Here is a 15,752-nt window from a genome sequence, read left to right on the forward strand (position 1 = left end):
TTTTGTAGTGGGCTTTAGAGCATACTTTTCTCCCTTTTTTTTAGTTGTAGGCTATATGTTATATAGGACTGTATTTTCCCCATTCTTCATGTTCAGATATTGTGCATTTTTATTGTTGTCATGTACCTAAATATAATTTTGTGGGCGCTTCCACATGATTTCACATATGTTACTTTGGATGTACATTTAGATAGTGTAGGGATGTAATCTATAATACTCAGATGATTTTGTGGTTAATTTTGTGATGCTAAAGTTGGTGTACTATTGAATCCCCCCCTCTCTTTCAAGCTGGATGATGGAGCCCAAAATGCTTATTTGTTAGGTTTTGTTACAACTTTGAGTTTGTTGGATAGGTTAATGTTGTTATGTTGAAGTTCTATTATTTTAATGTCTTCTAGAAGATCTGTTAATGGGTGTATTTTCTTTAATTATTATTGAACTAGTTTATTGGGGTATTGAATCTATTGTTCTTTTTCCCAATTGAAATGCATGGATTTAGGAAAGGTGCCAACTACTTATTGTTAATGCTGCAAGTTGCAATGACTAGTTCTCTGTCTGACCTTCTTCTTCGTCAATATGATTATTGGATTTGATGTGTTTTGGCAAATCAATATTTTTGAAATTGTGGCTCAAGCTTGTCTATTTAATTTTTTTTATCTTTTGACCAGTTTTAGATTTGAAGAATTGTCTTTTGGTTTCTAGGTTTAATGGTTCTTCGAATTCTCACGTTGCTTGTTTGATTCTCAATAGGGATCTGTTGGTGTCCCTCACAAAGAAGTAGGTACATGTCCAAAAATTGAGTATGCCTATTTTCATATTCTTTATTCTACACCATGTTCCTAGTTCATTGGTGTCTTCCTTGGTTTGAATACTATTGAAAATGAGAGAAGTGGTTGTTGCATTGGGTTTGGTTATTTTGTATCGTCACTTCAACTCCCATACCTCTAGCACATCAGTGTCTTCTTTGGTTGGAACTATACTGGGGCTAAGTTGTGGAACATTCTTTCTTCCTAGAGCTGGTTAAAGTAATTTACCTATTTGAACTGGTTTTAAGTAGTTCCTTTAAGGAAAGTTGCTAGTGTAATGCTTTTAGGTAAGAAGCATCACAACGTAGGGATAGTATCTGATGCCTGTATTGTACCATTAAATCATTAATCATCGTCCATATGTGATTGATGTTCTTTTTGTGTTGTTGTTGACTTCAATTTGAGACATCATTCTGTTGTGGGTATGTAGTATAATTATTTGATTTCGCTTTGCAGCCCCTATAATCAAGTTTTTTCCATTGGCAGGGAGTTAGAAGCCTGTTGTACTAAATCACCTCCTTTTTTTTAAATTTCCTTGACGATGGCTTTGTATTTTTTGGTTTAAAATTGTTTTACAACTTCAATGATATGTTTTAGAGAACCATGTGTATATCCCCCCCCCCCCACCAAAACAAAAAAAGTAGTTAGGTTGCCTGAATTTTTTTTAAATAATGTAATTATTTTTATTGTTTAATATTTAGGATACATTATAGTGTTGTTTGAATTTTTTATCCTTTCTCTTTCGAAAGACCTTTTTCGGTGTCTAGAACATGCTATTAATGGGGAAGTGGTGTAGAATGTGAATTTCTATTTGTTATTAGGTTCTTCTTAGCTCATCTAATTATTTTTGTAATATAGTTTTACATTGCTATGTTGGACAAGAGGGCCAATTTTTTGCTTATTATTGTTGGTGTTTACATACTGATGCACATTGCAGTTGGAGCTGAACTGTTGAATCTATTTTCTCTGTAGGCTGAGTTTGAAATCTTGACTATCTATTGATTATCTTTGATGGACATGTCCAAGATGACTTGGTATTTCTTTCAAAATTTGATTCGTTGTTTGTATTTCTTGATGGATTACAAAATTTGATGCATGAATTCTTGTTATTTTTTGGACTCCTATTGGAGCAGTATTTCAATTGGGGTGTTGGAATGGGTGGCATCTACAAATTGTAGTGGCAACTGACGTATGGCTTAGAGAATGAGTTACTTACCTTTGACTAGTTTCCTTTTTCTAAGTTCCCTTCCTCTTTTCACTACTATCCAACTTTAGTTGTTCCCCTCCCCCCCTTTTTTTTACAGATTTATATGTTAATGTCATGTAGTTTCAAATTGATTCTTCATTGCCTCTATTTACTAGATAATATATATTTTTTTCAATTTTGCTTCTGTTTGTGTGTTCTTTAGTTATATTGTTGTCTACCTTATCGATTTACTAATCATTTATTCGGTTATTAACTGCTAAGTTTTTTTATTTTATTTAAGGGTTCCGTTGGAATATTGAATTTAAAACGTTGAGCCTTCTTAAAATTGAAAGTGCTCCACATTTTTAAAAGGGAGTTCCTTTGAATTTTTTATTGGATGTGTAGTTACTTAGGTTAACCATAGTCTTATGAAATTTATCAGTGTTTCTATTAATGGATTCTCTCTTCTATATGCAGTAGTGAATGATTTAGAGGTTTTTTCAAAGGGCCATGGACTATGTATTACTTTGGTGGCTTGTAGGTTTTTCAGTGGAATAATTTGGTAGTTTGGAAATGGTTGTTGAATTTTTTTATATTATTATTATTATTTTTGCTCATTAAGTTGAGCTTGGAGTCTTAAATCATATGTTGTTAGAGCATCTGTAATGGACTTAAACATATAATTTGGTATTGGGAGTTTCTTTCAAATTGTAACGGCTATGTGTTTATTTTTATCACTTGAGTTTGATTCTATCAATTGATGATTATGTACTTTTTCTTTTGTTATTGCTTGTAGTTTTAGAACTGTTGTCTGTTTTGGAATGGATCGAGTTGACAAATATGTAAGCAAATGAGATATGACTTTTCAGGCTATATTAGTTTTATTTGTTTTCTTTTCCCTTATGAGCTTTAGTTTGAAATAGCATTCTTGATTTTTGTTTGGTGTAGTAGGCTTTTGTTTGAAATTTAATATTTGATATGCTTTTTACTTCATTGGTGTGCAATCGTGTGTGTTCTTGTAGAGAGGGATTTTATGATAAACTGCCGTTAAGTAACTCTGTTAATGGTTTGCAAGTAAATGATGTTGTTTGGCTTGAGTTGGTCTTAATTTTAATGCTAATATATAGTGTTTTTTTTTAACCATTATTTGTATTTGTATGATTTTCTATTTGTTCTTATTGGATGCTTGCGACGTATGTTATGCTTGTGTTAGTGGGTAAATCATTCAACTCTTTTATTAATTGTAATGGTTTTCTGAGTGATGAATGGAGAAAGATGGAAAATTACAAATAATTAATTAGTGCATAATCGAATTGAAGTGAAGGGTTTTGCATCAGCAAGTCACGTACACGTTGTCATTTCCTCGAAAATTTCTTTTATTTTTTGAGATTGTGTGAAATTTTCTTGTGATTAAATAATCATTTAGTCAACATTAATTGCTGAGTCTATTTTTTCAGGGTTATGTTGGAATACTAAATTTCATGGGTTGAGCGTTCTTTGAAACATGAGTGCTCCACATTTTTAGAAAGGGTGTTCTTTAGAATTTTGTATTTGATGTGTATTCAGATTGGTTAACTACAGTTATATGAAATTTATAGGTGTTACAATAAGTGGATTCTTTTTTCTTGATGCAGTAGTAAATGATTCACAGGTTTTCTCTAAGGGCCATTGACTGTGTACTCCTTTGGCGGTTTGTAAATTTTCTAGTAGGATAATTTTTTTACGGGCTAAGGCAGTATTTTGCAATCATCATCCTCATTTCTCTTTATAATTTTTTAATTAAATTTTTAATGAATTATTTTTACAATTTGTAGATGTTGAAGTTTGGGATTGTTTGGATTTTTTGTTCTTTAGGTTAAGCTTGGACTCTTAAACATACGTTGTTGGAGAATCTGTAATGGACTCATCAACAAAATTTTGGATAAAGAGTTTCTTTCAAATTTTCAATGGTTATGTGTAAATTTTTATAACTAGAGTTTGATTCCATCTGTTAATGATTTTATACTTTTTCTTTTTTTATTGCGTGTAATTTTAGAACTGTTGCTGGTTTTGGCATGGATGGAGTCGACAAATATGTTGACAAGCGACATATGGGTTTGAGTTAGTCTTATTCGTTTCCTTTCTTTTAATTCCCTCATGAGCCTTAATTTGATATAACATTTTCTATTTTTGCTTGATGTAGTGGGTTGTAGTTTGAAATTTCTTATTAGATATATTTTTTACTTTTTTAGTATGCCATCTTATGTGTTTTTGCAGAGAGATCTAGTGTTTTGCTATTAAGTGGATCACGTTTGATGTAATAATATTGTTATTGGGTGATACCATATTTTTTAAGTTCTATTCTAATAGATTTTTGAATAAGATTTTTATTTTGATTGTTTATGATAAAATAACATTAAGTAACTCTATTAATGGTTGTTTGCAGGTAACAGTATTGTTTGATCTGAGCTAGTCTTAATTTTTATGTTGATTTATAATTTTGTTTACCATTATGTCTTCATATGATTTTCTATCTGTTCTCATTGGATGCTTGGGACATGTTGTGATTATGTTGGGGTAAATCATTAAGTTTTTTTTTTATTATTAATTGTAATGGTTTTTTGAGTGATGAGTTGAGAAAAATGGAATATTGCAAATAATTTATGAGCGCATAGTCAAATTGAAGTGAAGGTTTTTGCATTGAAAACTCATATACGTATTGTCGTTTCCTCAAAAATTTCATTTATTTTTTTAGATTGTGTGAAATTTTCTTATGATTAAATAATCATTTGTCAATCATTAATTAATTGTTAGAGTTTATTTTTTCCAATATTCTGTTGGAATACTAAATTTCATAGGTGTTAGAGAAAACCTGTGAATCATTTGCTATTGTGTTACTCACGTACATATTCATAGGTTTTCTGTAAGGGTCATTGACTATGTACTCTTTTGGAGGTTTGTAGGTTTTCTACTAGGATAAAAAAATTCGACTGGCTAAGGCGGTATTTTGCAATCATACTCATTCCTCTTTATAATTTTTTTAATTAAATTTTTAATGAATTATTTTTACAATTTGCAAATGTTGAAGTTTGGGATTGTTTAAATCTTTTGTTTTTGTTCTTTTGGTTGAGCTTGGACTCTTATACATACGTTGTTGGTTTTGGCATGAATGGAGTATACCAATATGTTGGCAAGCGTCATATGGGTTTGGGGATGTGTTGGAACCATTTGTTTCCTTTCTTTTAGTTTCCCTCATGAGCCTTCGTTCGATATATCATTTTCTATTTTTGCTTGGTGTAGTGATTTGTAGTTTGAAATCTTATTGGATATATATTGACTTCTTTGGTATGCCATCTTGTGTGTTTTTGCAGAGAGATCTGGTGTTTCGTTATTAAGGGATGACGATTGATGTAATAATATTGTTATTAATTGATACAAGATTTTTTAAGTTCTATTCTAATAAATTTTTGAATCAGATTATTCTTTGGATTGTTTATAATATAATAAATAACATTAAATATCCCTGTTAATGGTTGTTTGTAGGTAAACAGTGTTGTTTGGCCTGAGCTAGTCTTATTTATAATATTGATTTATGGGTGTTACAATAAGTGGATTATTTCTTTTTTATAACTCAGTAGTAAATGATTCACAGGTTTTCTGTAAGGGCCATTAATTATGTACTCTTTTGGTGGTTCGTAGGTTTTCCACTTGGGATAATTTTTTTTTGCTGGCTAATGTGATATTTTGCAATCATCATCATACTCATTCTTCTTTATAATTTTTTTAATTAAATTTTTAACGAATTATTTTTACAATTTGCAAATGTTGAAGTTTGGGATTGTTTAAATCTTTTGTTTTTATTCTTTAGGTTGAGCTTGAACTCTTATTATACATACGTTGTTGGAACATTTGTAATTGACTCATAAATAAAGTTTTAGATAAGGAGTTACTATAAAGTTTTAAACGGTTATGTGTGTATTTTTATAGCTAGAGTTGCATTCCATCTGTTGATGATTCTATACTTTTTTTTTTTGTTACTGTATGTAGTTTTAAAACTGTTGCCGGTTTTGGCATGGAGTCCAGTCTATAAATAGGTTGGCAAGCGACAAACGGGTTTGGGGATTTGTTGGTTCTATTTGTTTCATTTCTTTTAGTTTCCCTTATGAACTTTTTATTTTTGCTTGGTGTGGTGGTTTGTAATATGGAATCTTATTCGATATATAGACTTCTTTGGAATGCCATATTTTGTATTTTTGTAGAGAGATCTGGTGTTTCTCTATTAAGTGGATGACAATTTATGTAATAGTTTTGTTATTGAGTGATATAAGAAATTTTCAGTTCTATTCCAATAAATTTTTGAATTTGAGTTTTTATTTGATTGTTTACGATAAAATAACGTTAAGTAACTCTATTAATGGTTGTTTGAAGGTAAATGGTGTTGTTTGGCCTGAGCTAGTCTTATTTTTACTATTACTTTATAATATTTATTTATGGGTGTTACAATAAGTAGATTCTTTCTTCTTGATGTAGTAGTAAATGATTCATAGGTTTTCTGTAAGGACTATTGACCATGTACTTTATTGGCGGTTTGTAGGTTTTCTGGTGGGATAATTTGTTTTTTGACGGGCTAAAGTGGTATTTTGCAATCATCATACTCCTTCTTTATAATTTTTTAATTAAATTTTTAATGAATTATTTTTACAATATGCAGATGTTGAAGTTTGGGATTGTTTAAATTTTTTTGTTTTTGTTCTTTAGTTGAGCTTGGACTCTTATATGTACGTTGTTGGAGCGTCTGTAATGGACTCGTAAACAAAATTTTGGATAGGGAGTTTCTTTCAAATTTAAAACGGTGATACGTGTGTAATTTTATAATTAGAGTTTGATTTCATCTGTTGATGATTCAATACTTCTTCTTTTGTTACTGGATGTAGTTTTAGTACTGTTGTCGATTTTGGCATGGATGGAGCCTACAAAATGTTGGCAAGCGACATACGGATTTGGGGATGTGTTGGTCCTATTAATTTCCTTTCTTTTAGTTTTCCTAATGAGCGTTGTTTGATCTATCATTTTCTATTTTTGCTTGGTGTAATGGGTTTTAGATTGTAATTTCTTATTGAATATATTTATGACTTCTTCGGTATGCCATCTTGTGTTTTTTTGCAGAGAGATCTGGTATTTCGCTATTAAGTGGATGACGATTGATGTGATAGTATTGTTTTTGAGTAATACAAGATTTATTAAGTTTTATTTCAATAAATTTTTGAATAAGAGTTTTATTTTGATTGTTTATGATAAAATAATGTCGAGTATCTTTATTAATGGTTGTTTGCAGGTAACAATGTTTTTTGGCCTGTGCTAGTCTTATTTTCAATATTGATTTATGGGTTTAAAATATGTGGATTATTTCTTTTTGATGCAGTAGTAAATGATTCACATATTTTCTCTATGGGCCATTGACTATGTATTTTTTTGGCGGTTTCTAGGTTTTCTAGTGGAATAAAAACATTTTGACAGGCTAAAGCGGTATTTTGCAACCATCATACTTGTTCCTCTTTATAATTTTTTAATTAAATTTTTAATGAATTATTTTTTACAATTTTTAGATGTTGAAGTTTGGGATTGCTTAAATTTTTTTTTTTTGTTCTTTAGGCTGAGCTTGGACTCTTATACATACGTTGGAGCATCTGTATTTAACTCATAGGCAAAATTTTGGAAAGGGAGTTCTTTTCAAATTTTAAACGGTTATGTGAATTTTTATAACTAGAGTTTGATTACATCTGTTGATGTTTTTATACTTCTTTTGTTATTGTATATAGTTTTAAAACTGTTGCCGATTTTTGCATTGATGGAGTATACAAATATGTTGGCAAGGGACATACTGGTTTGGGGATGTGTTGGTCCTATTTGTTTCTTTTTTTTAGTTTCGCTGATGAGCGTTCGTTTGATCTATCATTATCTATTTTTGCTTGGTGTAGTGGGTTTTAGTTTGGAATTTCCTATTGAATATATTTTTGGCTTCTTTAATATGCTATCTTGTGTGTTTTTGTAGAGAGATTTGGTGTTTCGCTATTAAGTGGATGACGATTGATGTAATAATATTGTTTTTGAGTGATACAAGATTTATTAAGTTTTATTCCAATAAATTTTTGAATAGGAGTTTTAGTTTTATTGTTTATGATAAAATAACGTCAAGTAACTCTATTAATCGTTGTTTGCAGGTAACAGTGCTGTTTGGCTTGTGCTAGTCTTATTTTTTAATATTGATTTATAATATTACTTTATGGGCTTACAATAAGTGGATTCTTTCTTCTTGATGCAGTAGTAAATGATTTACATGTATTCTGTATAGGCCGTTGATTATATATTTTTTTGGCGGTTTGTAGGTTTTCTAGTGGAATAATTTTTTTAGGGGCTAAAGTGGTATTTTACAATCATCATACTCTTTCCTCTTTATAATTTTTTTAATTAAATTTTTAATGAATTATTTTTACAATTTGCAGATGTTGAAGTTTAGGATTGTTTAAATTTTATGTTTTTGTTCTTTAGGCTGAGCTTGGACTTTGATACATACATTGTTGAAGCATCTGTAATGGACTCATAGACAACTTTGGATAGGGAGTTCTTTTTCAAATTTTAAACGGTTATGTGTAGTTTTATAACCTGAGTTTGATTCCATCTATTGATGTTTTTTTTCTTTTTCTTTTGTTATTTCATGTAATTTTAGAACTGTTGCCGGTTTTGGCATGGATGGAGTATACAAATATGCTGGCAAGCGACATACAGGTTTGAGGATGTGTTGATCCTATTTGTTTCATTTCTTTTAGTTTTCTCTGATGAGCGTTCGTTTAATCTATCATTTTCTATTTTTGCTTGGTGTAGTGTGTTTTAGTTTGAAATTTCTTATTGAATATATTTTTGACTTCTTCGGTATGCGTTTGTTTGTTTTTGCCAGAGAGATTTGGTGTTTTGCTATTAAGTGGATGACGATTGATGTAATAATATTGTTTTTGAGTAATACGAGATTTATTAAGTTTTATTCCAATAAATTTTGAATAAGAGTTTTATTTTGATTTTTTATGATAAAATAACGTCAAGCAATTATATTAATCGTTGTTTGCAGGTAACAATGCTGTTTGGCTTGTGCTAGTCTTATTTTCAATATTGATGTATAATATTGATTTATAAGTTTACGATAAGTGAATTCTTTCTTCTTGATGCTGTTGTAAATGATTAACAGGTTTTCTCTATGGGTTGTTATGTATTTTTTTTTTTTTTTGGCATTTTGTAGGTTTTCTAGTGGAATAAAAATATTTTTTTACGGGCTAAAGCGGTATTTTGCAATCATCATTTTGTTTCTCTTTATAATTTTTTTAATTTTTAATTAAATTTTCAATGAATTAATTTTACAATTTGTAGATGTTGAAGTTTGAGATTGTTTAAATTCTTTTTTGTTTTTCAGGTTGAGCTTGGACTCATATACATACGTTGTCGGAGCATCTATAATGGACTCATAAACAAAAATTTGGATAGGAAGTTCTTTTCAATTTTTAAACGGTTATTGTGTATTTTTATAACCTAAGTTTTATTCTATCTATTGATGTTTTTATACCTCTTCTTTTGTTATTGCATGTAGTTTTTGAACTGTTGCCGGTTTTAGCATTGATGGAGTATACAAATATGTTGGCAAACGACATACGAGTTTGTGGATGTGTTGGTCCTATTTGTTTCCTTTCTTTTAGTTTCTCTGATGAACGTTCGTTTAATCTATCATTTTCTATTTTTGCTTGATGTAGTGTGTTTTTGTTTGGAATTTCTTATTGAATATATTGATTTCTTCGGTATGCCAGTTTGTTTGTTTTTGCAAAGAGATATGGTGTTTCGCTATCAAGTGGATGACGATTGATGTAATAGTTAAATTTTTTTAGTAATACAAGATTTATTAACTTTTATTCCAATAAATTTTTAGATAAGAGTTTTATTTTGATTGTTTATGATAAAATAACGTCAAGTAACTATATTAATCGTTGTGCAGGTAGTAGTGTTGTTTGGCCTGTACTTGCCTTATTTTCAATATTGATTTATGGGTTTACAATAAGTGGATACTTTCTTCTTAATATAGTAATAAATGATTCACATGTTTTCTATATGGGTCGTTGTCTATGTATTTTTTTGGTGGTTTGTAGGTTTTTTATTGAAATAAATTTTTTATGTGCTAAGGCCGTATTTTGCAATCATCATACTCTGTTTTTCTTTATAATTTTTTTCATTAAATTTAAATGAATTATTTTTAAAATTTGCAAATGTTGAAGTTGGGGATTGTTTAAAATTTTTGTTCTTCAGGTTGAGCTTGAACTCTTATACATACATTATTGGAGCATCTGTAATGGACTCATAAAAAAGTTTTTGGATAGCGGGTTCTTTTCAAATTTTAAACGGTTTTGTGTATTTTTATAACTAGAGTTTGATTACATCTGGTTGATGTTTTTATACTTTTTTTATTGCATGAAGTTTTAGAATTGTTGACGGTTTTGGCTTGGATGGAGTATACAAATATGTTGGCAAGTGACGTACGGGTTTGAGAATGTGTTGGTCTTGTTTGTTTCCTTTCTTTTTGTTTGCCTCATGTGCCTTCGTTTGATATATGATTTTCAATTTTTTTCTTGGTGTAGTGGATTGTTTGCAATTTCTAATTAGATATATTTTTTACTTCTTTGGTATGCCATCTTATGTGTTTGTGCAAGGAGATCTGATGTTTCGCTATTAAGTGAATGACGATTGATGTAATAGTATTGTTATTGAGTGATAAAATTTTTGAGGTTCTATTCCAGTAAATTTTTGAATATGAGGTTTCTTTTGATTATTTACGATAAAGTAACGTCAAGTTACTCTATTAATGGTTGTTTGCGGTAACACAGTATTGTTTGGCCTGAGCTAATCTTTATTTTTAATATTCATTTATAATATTTATTTATGGGTGTTACTATAAGTAGATTCTTTCTTTTTAATGCAGTAGTAACTATGGGCCATTCACCATTTATTTTATTAGCAGTTTGTAGGTTTTCTAGTGGGATAAATTTTTTGGATGGGCTAAGGCGGTATTTTACAGTCATCATACTCATTCCTCTTTATAAATTTGTAATGAATTATTATTACAATATGCAAATGTTGAAGTTTGGGATTGTTTAAATTTTTTTGATTTTGTTCTTTAAGCTGAGCTTGGACTCTTATACATATGTTGTTGGAGCATATGTAATAGACTCTTAGACAAAATTTTGGATAGGGTGTTCTTTTCAATTTTTAAACGGTTATATGTATTTTTATAACTAGAGTTTGATTCTATCTGTTGAATATTTTATACTTCTTTTGTTATTTAATGTAGTTTTAGAATTATTACCGGTTTTGGCAAACGACATACGGGTTTGAGGTTGTGTTGGTCCTAATTGTTTTATTTTTCTAAGTTCGCTTATAAGTAATCGTTTAGTTTGAAATTATTTAAATTTTTTGTTTTTGTTCTATAGGCTAAGCTTGGACTCTTATTAACTAAAAAAAAAAAACCTTGGACTCTTATACATATGTTGTTAGAGCATTTGTAATGGACTCAGACAAAATTTTGGATAGGGAGTTTTTTTCAATTTTTAAACGGTTACGTGTATTTTTATAACTATAGTTTGATTATATCTATTGATGTTTTTATACTTATTCTATTGTAATTGCATATAGTTTTATAACTATTGCCGGTTTTGGCAAGGATGGAGTATACAAATATGTTGGCACGCGAAATACGGGTTTGGGGATGTGTTGGTCCTATTTATTTCCTTTATTATTGTCTCGCTTATAAGCATTCATTTGATCTATTATTTTCTATTTATGCTTGGTGTGGTCGGTTTTAGTTTGTAATTTCTTACTGAACATATTTTTTACTTTTTCGGTATACCATCTTGTGTGTTTTTGCAGGGAGATCTGGTGTTTCGCTATTAAGTGGATGGCGATTGATGTAATTGCATTGTTTTTTAGTGATACAAGATTTATTAAGTTTTATTCGAATAAATTTTTGAATTGAAGTTTTAATTTTGATTGTTTATGATAAAATAACGCCAAGTAACTCTATTAATCGTTGTTTGCAGGTAACAGTGTCGTTTCTCTTGTGCTAGTCTTATTTTCAATATTGATTTATAATATTGATTTATCGGTTTACAATAAATAGATTCTTTCTTCTTGATGTAGTATGAAATGATTCATTGGTTTTCTTTATGGGCCGTTGACTATGTATTTTTTTGGCGGTTTGTAGGTTTTCTAGTAGAATAAGTTTTTTAAGGCAGGCTAAGGTAGTATTTTGCAATCATCATAGTCGTTCCACTTTATAGTTTATTAAAATAAATATTTAATGAATTATTATTTTTATAATTTGGAGATGTTGAAGTTTGGGATTGTTTAAATTTTTTGTTTTTGTTCTTTAGGTTAAGCTTGGACTCTTATACATACGTTGTTGGAGCATCTGTAATGGACTCATAGACAAAATTTTGGATAGGGAGTTCTTTTCAATTTTTAAACGGTTGTGTATTTTTATAACAAGAGTTTGATTTTATCTGTTGAATATTTTATACTTCTTCTTTTGTTATTTCATGTAGTTTTAAAACTGTTACCGGCTTTGGCATGGATGGAGTATACAAATATGTTGGCAAACAACATATGGGTTTGAGGTTGTGTTGGTTCTTAATTGTTTCCATTTTCTAGGTTCGCTTATGAGCATTCGTTTAGTTTGGGATTGTTTAAATTTTTTGTTTTTGTTCTATAGGCTGAGTTTGGACTCTTATACATACGTTGTTGGAGCATCTATAATTGACTCAAACAACATTTTGTATAGGGAATCCTTTTCAATTTTTAAACAGTTATTTGTATTTTTATAACTAGAATTTGATTATATTTGTTGATGTTTTTATACATATTCTTTTGTTATTGAATGTAGTTTCAAAACTATTGCCGGATTTGGCATTGATGGAGAATACACATGTTGGCACGCGTAACACGGGTTTGAGAAAGTGTTGAACCTAATTATTTTCTTTATTTTAGTCTCGCTTATGAACGTTAGTTTGATTTATCATTTTCTATTTAATGCTTGGTGTGGTGGGTTTTAGTTTGGACTTTCTTATTGAATATATTTTTGATTTCTTCGGTATGCCTTCTTGTGTGTTTTTACAGGGAGATCTGGTGTTTTGCTATCAAGTGGATGACGATTGATGCAATTGTATTGTTTTTTAGTGTTACAAGATTTATTAAGTTTTACTCGAATAACTTTTGGAATTGGCGTTTTATTTTGATTGTTTATGATAAAATAACGCCAAGTAACTCTATTAATCGTTGTTTGCAGGTAACAGTGTCGTTTCGCTTGTGCTAGTCTTATTTTCAATATTGATTTATAATATTGATTTATCGGTTTACAATAAATGGATTATTTCTTCTTGATATAGTGGTAAATGATTCATTGGTTTTCTCTATATGCAGTTGACTATTTTTTTTTTTTGGCGATTTGTAGGTTTTCTAGTGGAATAAGTTTTTTTTGACGGGCTAAGCCTAAGGTGGTATTTTGCATTCATCATAATCTTTCAACTTTATAGTTTTTTAAAATAAATTTTTAATGAACTATTATTTTTACAATTTGCAGATGTTGAAATTTGGGATTGTTTAAATTTTTTGTTTTTGTTCTTTAAGCTAAGTTTTGACTCTTATACATACGTTGTTGGAGCATATATAATGGATTCTTAGACAAAATTTTGGATAGGGAGTTCTCAATTTTTAAACGGTTACTTGTATTTTTATAACTAGAGTTCGATTCTATCTGTTGAATATTTTATATTTGTTCTTTTGTTATTTCATGTAGTTTAAAACTGTTACCGGTTTTGGTATAGATGGAGTATACAAATATGTTGGCAAGTGACATACGGGTTTGAAGGTGTATTGGTCCTAATTGTTTCATTTTTCTAGGTTCGCTTATGAGCATTCGTTTAGTTTGGGATTATTTAAATTTTTTGTTTTTGTTCTATAGGATGAACTTGGACTCTTATACATACGTAGTTGAAGCATCTATAATGGACTCAAACAAAATTTTGGATAGGGAGTTCTTTTTAATTTTTAAACGGTTATGTGTATTTTTATAACTTGAGTTCGATTATATATATACGATCTTCCCGGTTTCTTCTCTAACTTATTATTGATGTTTGTTTAGGGTCTTAACATTACTTTTGGACCATTTCTTGGTAATTCTCGATTCATCATCGCGACTTAAGGTAAGAACGGCTGTTACCATAACTACATAGATTATGTGATTCTTGCTTCTTTGTTAGAGACTTAGTAGATTTACCTTTTTATCGTATTTCCTACAGTATATGACTGTTATAAGTACTTCAAGTATAGTAGTGCCATGTTTACATATTCTTTTGTTATCATGATTATGTATTCTTAATAAATTCATATGTAATTGATCATGTTATGGTATGTATCTTTCTATATGATGAAATGTCATTTATGTATGATATGATGGAATTGAGAATGTGATTGAATAGGTATGATTTGGGATTGGAGAATGTCCTATTGACATTTCTGTCCTTGGACATCAGAGGGAATAGTATGGGATGTTCTCCGAAGATGCCCATCGACGCTTTTCCGAATTATTGGATGACATATATAGGACTTGTCTAGATGTATGGTTAGGATGTCCCTGTCGTATCATACCCGAATTGGAAGGGCATTGAGACCGAACAACCCGTGGTAGTGTATGGTTTGATGGACGCTCTAGGCTGGTAACCAATCTGGTAGGGAACATAAACCATGCTACGGATACCCGAAAGGGGCCATTTATTGGTAGGGTTGCAAATAGCTAGACTTGGGCTCACGGGCGCTCGAGGATCAGTGGGTCATATCCGTGAGGGGACATGAGAGCCTCCCATTTACTATTTGTGGATGACCAATAGGGTTCATGAGTTTGTAATCTTGGATTACGCTGACTCTAGTGTTAAGGATACCGGAAAGGATCGCCCGAGGCGAGAATGGACGTATCTTGATCTGAGTTGATATGACTGAGTAGATGACTTGCATTGAGCTAGGCTTTACTGTGACATGTACCAGTACTTATACCAAACGGTAATGTGAGAGAGCGGTGACCGATTCCCCTACCATGGTTTGAGATGACTTTACCCAATTACCACTGCATTCCCAAGATACGGAATGAGTTGAGGGAGAGTGACTGACAACCCAAAGAAGTATGGTGCTATGACTTAAAGCATGTTTACCATAGAGACTAGCATACATAGAGTTAGAATCATAATTGCATCATGTGTTTCACATCATATTGCATCATGCTATGTTTTGTATCATGTGTCACATCCACCCAGCCGGTACCCCATTTGGAATACCCGGGATGTGATCCACAGTCCAAGGATCAATGATTTGAGGTCCATGCCTCCCACATACACGGTAACATAATCATGAACAGCAATAATCAATGGTAAAAACAATTAATACTAAACAATATGTATAAGATAGGATTAAATGTATATCAGAGTGCGGAAGGTAGATAATATCAGAATGTGGTCAAAATCATATCAGGGAGAGAAGGTGGGGTGGCCACTCTCTCAAAGCAGCGGAAAGTAAAAGTAGTTAAGTACATGTCCAAGTATTAAAGATAATTCCGAAAAGTTAATTAATTATAGATCCAAGTACTCCAAAAACACACCATGGGAATGGGGCACTAAGCTAGGGTTTCTTCTATACTAATGGTAGTC

Source organism: Hakea prostrata, chromosome 1 (genome assembly GCF_041222555.1).
Source record: "Hakea prostrata isolate BN-2017 chromosome 1, UWA_Hpros_2, whole genome shotgun sequence".
NCBI classification, from domain to species: Eukaryota; Viridiplantae; Streptophyta; class Magnoliopsida; order Proteales; family Proteaceae; genus Hakea; species Hakea prostrata.